Below are 6,000 nucleotides of genomic sequence, written 5' to 3' on the forward strand. Positions count from 1 at the left end.
CCTCCTCTGTGCCTGGTAGAAACACTGCCATGGAACCTATCGCCTGCTAGTGTGGATTTTCTCTTTTTTTTTTTCAGTGTGGATTTTCTTAGGGCGTCTATCCCCAACCAGACTGGGAGCCCTTTGTTGCCCCCTTTTCTATCCCAGCACAGGGCCTGGCAGCAACGAGTGATCAGAAAATGCTGAATGGCACAAACTGCAGCGAGGCAAATATGGTGACCCTTCCCAATGACAGAGTGACACGGAAACCGCTTACAACTCGACCATACAAGTGTGCGGCAGAGTGGTTAGGGACGTCCAGCTCGAATCCCAGCTCCACCCCTTACTCGCTGGGCACCCTGCCGTGCCTCAGACTCCCTGTCTTTGTTGTAAAACAAACGCAAGGACACGGGGAGGATTAGGTGACTGGGTACAGGTAAGGTGCTAACAATGGTATCTGGCTTATAGTAAGTGCTCAGTGAATGTGAGATGTTAATGTCAGCGAGGGATGAAATACGAAGGATGGTGCTTCCCTATTTAGTGTCAGTAGGGGCGGCATCTACTGTTTATTGGACACCTAACGATGTTCCAGAACTTTATGTAATCTTCACAGCAAACTCTGAAATCGGTACTGTTATTACCCCCTTTCCGTATGAGGAGGTTGAGGCTCACGTGCCTCTTAGAGGTAAACAGCAGGGTCTGTCTAACACCCTCCCACGCCCTCTTCCCCCACTGTCACTATTCCAAGCCCTGCTTCTGGATGAGGCTTGCAAACGCAGAGGAGTTTCCTATTTCCGTTACCGTTACCGCTGTTCCCAGGGATGCTGAGGGAACAGTCTCGGGGGGGGGGGTACCTGGCCAGGTGCCTGGTGGGGTGGTCGGGCTCGGCTGCCCCAGGATGGTTTACTTAGCCCCCTTGATTCCTGGAGAAGGAGGGTGTGGGCAAAGAGGAAACCAACAACCTGGGGCAGTGGTTGGGGAGGGCAGGGGACACGCTGCCTGTCTTCTCCAGCCTCGTCCTCCTTCCTTCCTGTCCCCTGGGCCTGGCCTCAGTGCCCACCTCCCAGGACAACCAGGAGAAGGGGTCAGAGAACCAGACTTACCTGATTTCTGGCTGGGCCAGAGCAGCGGGGGGAGAAGCCACCTCGATCAGCCTCTCTGGGGTCAGCTTCCCAGGGCAGGTGAGTCCTCAGCTGAGTCGAGAAGGGTGACTAGGAGTCAACCCAGAAGTGTGGGGGGACAAGAAACCTGTCAGGCTCCTCATGGCTGTCGCCAAGACATGGCAAGAGACTCTCAGACCCTCTCCCTCCCCGTGACACATGCACATCCATACACTCGGTGACAAGACCCCCCAGCAGCAGGACCCCTTTGCTTCCTCCCCACACCCAGCCTGATGTCTGTCCCAATAACTTGTTTTGCCCCCTTCTCTCCACTTTCCGTCATTCCCTTTCTCCTGGGAGTCTTGCTTCCTGGGTTTAGACTCCAGCTTCATATCTGCTTGCGTGTGACCTTGAGCACATTAGTCAAACTCCCTGATATTGTCCCTCAGTTGTACATGAGGGTAATAATCCTTCCTGTCTGTCGGGGTCATTGAGGGGGTTAAGGGTCATCTCCCCATAAAGCACCTACCTCAGTGCCTGTCCCTGAATAGTGGCAGCTTAGGATCTTGGCTGTCATTATCCACCATCTTGGCCTTTCTCTGGCCCCATCCTCTGCCCTCTGCAGGTGCCTTGCCTCTCTCCCAGCTCCTGGTCCCCCCTGCTACCTGGACCTCCTTTCTTTTCTTCCCCTCCCTCCTTTCTGAACCCGAGACTCAATATCTGACGGGTTCGGGAAGGAGAAAGGGCAGTCATTTCTCCAAAGAGAAACGCTGCCTGGCTTAGGTTCCCTAGTGGAGAGGGGATGGGACTTCCTCTGCCCAGCCTGAGAACCCAGCATCATTCCGGCAGATCCCGGAGTAACTCTGCCAGCGGAAACACCCGCCTGCACAAAGACGCACCTTGGTAGGTCAGGCCAGGACCTGAAGCTGTTTTCCCGTAAGTAAGGCCGCAAGGGAGGGGATTGACCTTGAGGTCCCTGGGTGCCCTCAGTCCACCCTGGGGGCAGACAGGATGTGGAGAGCTTCTCATGAACATGGATGGATTTGAATCCTGGGTCCTCTGCTACTCCGTCACTTTCTCCTCTCTAAGCCCTGGTCTCCTCACTGGTAAACTGAGGCCAGACAATAATCCCCGCCTACTAGCCTCTCAGGGCTGGTGGAAGGAAACTGTTGAGAGAATCGCGCCAAGTTGGGGAATGAGCACCTGCCAATCTGGGCCAGCAGATGGCGCCATTGTAGCGCCAGGGTCTCAGCCCCAGGTCTCCCTACATTGGTTCCACGTTCCAGCCCCACTTCCTGCCTCTTCTTGGATGGGGACATTTGTTGTATGTGGCCAAACTTGGTCCAGAGTGTTAATTAAAAACCAAAATTTTGGGACCAAGAGGCCTGGACTGAACTGATTCTACTTCTTTAGTAAAGGCAATGTCTCTTTGGGTAACTTGCTTAACCTCTCGGAACCTCAGTTTCCACAAATAGAAAATGTGGATGGCATCTCACTTCTGGGGTTGTCAGGAGGATTGATTCAACCTAGGATGCAGTGGGTCAGTGCTCAATAGCCTGGTTATTCGTGCAACTGGCCTGTGAGCAAGGCACATGTCCTTCTGTTCCCTCACAAGTTGCCCAAATTCAGCCACACCATGTTACCCCCCCTCCACACCCACCATCCAGTTCTGTTACCAGACCTTCCCTCCTGTCCTCTGCCTTCCCTCTGGGATGTTCGCCCCCTCCCTGTTTCATGACATTTTGAGACTTTTTTTTTCTAATTGCATTTTTGAACTTTATTGAGATCTAATTTATGTCATAAAAATTTACTCAGGTTAAGTGTACAGTTCAATGATTTTCAGCAAATTTACGAAGTTGTGCTCAAGACTCGATTTTCAAAATCCTATATCTCAAATGTGCCTCTCTCCCGAGTCCCAGGCCCTTTATCCGATGCCCCTTGGACATTGCCACAAAGCTATCCCCCACCTCACTCACTCAATACATCCCGGACCAAACTCATCATTGTCTCCTCTCCCTTCCTCTCCCTGCCTTTCCCACCTCCCTCGGTTACCAATTTCATTTTTTTCCCTCTATGTTCTCAGCACTTTGCTCAGAACCTGGCACTTAGTAGCTGCTCAGTAAAAGTTTGCTCTGCGCATGAAAAAATAAACAGCATCATCCTGTTACCCAAGTTTGATTGCTCACCCCTCACACCCCACCTCCCAACCACCCTGTTGACTGTATCTTGGAACTGTCTGGAGTCCACTCCTGCCGCCCAGCGCCCTTCTGCTCCAAGTGTCTCCCCCTCTGGAATCCTCCCCCCCATCGGTTCCCCCTGTGTGGTCACACAGAGAGATTTCTCCAAAAAGCACATCTGACCTCATCACCTCTTCCCTAAGAACGTGCTACCCATTCCACCACAGCCGAGTCCAGATCCCCTAACCTGTCACGGGCAGCGCGTCAGTGTTTGGTGAGCCCAACTCTCTAGCCTCGGTCTCATCCCTCCCCCTTCTCTGACTCTCCCAGGCTCTAGTCACCGCAAACCACAAGAGCAGTAATGACACTGTGGTGAGAAGGTGGGACTGGAGTCAGCCTGGCTGGAGTTCACAGGCCAGGGGCGATGCCTCTTTGAGCCTCAGTTTTCTCCTCTGTAAAATGGGCGTTGTAATCGCACCGACGTCCTAGGGTTGTTGTGGGGATTAAAGGAGGCGCTGAAGGTAAAGCACTTGGAATAGGGCCTAGCACAGGCCAGGACTCAACATACCTTAGTTTCATTTCTCTGAGGGCTCCGCAAGCACACGGAAACTCCCAGAGTTCAGCGGCCGAGACTCTTTCCCCTTCGTCTCCACCAGGGGGTGCTGCAACCCATTCCACAGCCCCGGAGAGATGGGCTCCCTCTGGGAGGACTGCCCCAAAGCCCCTCAAGTCAGCTTTGGTCAGACCTTCCTCCCTCACAGAGCTTATCACACAAGAACCCCTTCTGAAGCCACCTCAGTTTGGGCGAATGCAACGCCAGGTCTCCAAAGAGCTCCCAAATCTCCCCCCATCTCCGCATCCCCCTGCCAGCCCCTTCCATCGGCCACGTTATGCCCACCCTTCTTCCACTCTGCCCCTTCGGCATTCTTTCCAGAATGAACAGCCGTTCTCACTGCCCCTCCCCTGCAACCGGTCCCTGTTTCCACCGTCAGGCAGACCCAGAGGGCTCTGCCCCTCCCCCAGCCGGTAAGGGGCCGCAACCCTTCTGCCCACCGGGTTCCAGCCACACTGCCTTAGGAGCACTCTTCCCCCTCCGCTCCTCGGGCCCTCTGTCCCCACCCCATCACCCCTTATTAAACCGCTTCAGATCTTGCCCGCCTCAGAGACATCATCCCTGACCCTCCCACCACCATTAAATCAAGATCTCCCATGACATGCCTCCATAGTACTCTGCTTCCTCCTCTTAACCCTTACCACAGTTTGTAATTACATATTTGAGTGCCTGTTGGATGAACATCTGCCTCCCCGCTTCCTTTGGAAGCTTCCTGAGAGCAGAGGCTGTCTTGTTCCATCGTGTCCCTAGCGGCCCCGTAAGTACCAGGGGGACGGCTGAATGGAGTTTGCCTGTTTCCTTATGCGTCCCCTCTGCTCCCTTGTCAGGTTCCCGAGGGGGAGGACGGTCATCCAGGTCTGTATTTCCAGGCAGACCCCTCACTCCCCCTTGGCATCACATGGGTGAATGATTACACCTTCTTCTGGTCTTCCTAAGGTTGGTATTTTAACTACGCTTAAAAAGGCTATGATGCATTGCAATAAAATAGTAATAATAATACCCACAGTGCGTATCGGAACTGGCTGTCACTACCCAATTATTCCCCCCCGGGGGAGCACATTCTCTGACTGCGAGCATCTCCGCAGGCCTTTGTGTCAGAGCATCTCCGCAGGCCTTTGTGTCGTGAGCTTTCCCAGCCCTGGTCAACCCTGCGCTTCCTTCCGCAGGGCAGCGTCACTCTCTTCTGGCGTTTAGAAGAGAAAGTGGAGGTTTAGGGAGATTAAACGGCGTGCCCAGAGGAGGCTGAGCTGGGGCTCAAACCCAGGCCTCCGTGTTCCAGCCCTGTTAATTTCCACTCAGTAACTCCCTAGCCTGTCCCCGCCCCATCTCCTGGAGGGCAGATACACGAGTCCTTGTCCCACTGTCCCCGGTGCTAGTGGAGGGGGGAGCGCTCGCAATGGCTTTTGAATGAATGAATGAATGAGAAACGAATGCTTCCTTGGCTACTGGGGCCAGACCCCAGGACACCCTCCCCACTTCCAGAGGCCACCCAGGGATGCTTCCTCCAGTCGGAGCTCTAGCCCAGAACCCAGGAGGGAAGGGTGAAAAAGGGCCTGGATAAGAGGAAGAAGAGTCACATACAGCAGCACCTCCTGAGTACAGCACTTGCAAAAAGCCCTCACACTCGCTGCCTCTTACTGAGATCTCAAAGGAGCTGTGCAAGTAGCAGGACAAATAAACAAACAAGAAAAAGAGAAAGAAAAGCTCGTTGTTGTTTTTTTTCCTTTTTGCAAAGCCAGCGTGTGTTCTCTGTAAATAATTTAGAACTGCACTGCCCAATGCAGTAAGTAACCACTCGGTACATACGGCCATTCAAATCTATATTAAATACAATCAAGTAAAATGTAAAATTCGATTCCTCAGGCTCACTAGCCACATTGATTTTATTTTTTTAATTTTATTAATGTTTATTTATTTTTGACACAGACACACACACACAGGCAGAGTGGGAGTGGGGGAGGGGCAGAGAACGAGGGAGACACAGAATCCGAACCAGGTCCAGGCTCTGAGTCGTCAGCACAGAGTCCGACGTGGGGCTCCAACTCAGGAACAGTGAGATCAGACCTGAGCCAAAGAAGTCGGACACTGAGCCACCCAGGCGCCCCTCACTAGCCACATTGGGCTCATGGCT

This window comes from Lynx rufus, unplaced genomic scaffold (genome assembly GCF_022079265.1).
Source record: "Lynx rufus isolate CCGP_SWC_20201006 ecotype Redwood Valley unplaced genomic scaffold, mLynRuf1.p SCAF_2, whole genome shotgun sequence".
Classification (NCBI taxonomy): Eukaryota; Metazoa; Chordata; class Mammalia; order Carnivora; family Felidae; genus Lynx; species Lynx rufus.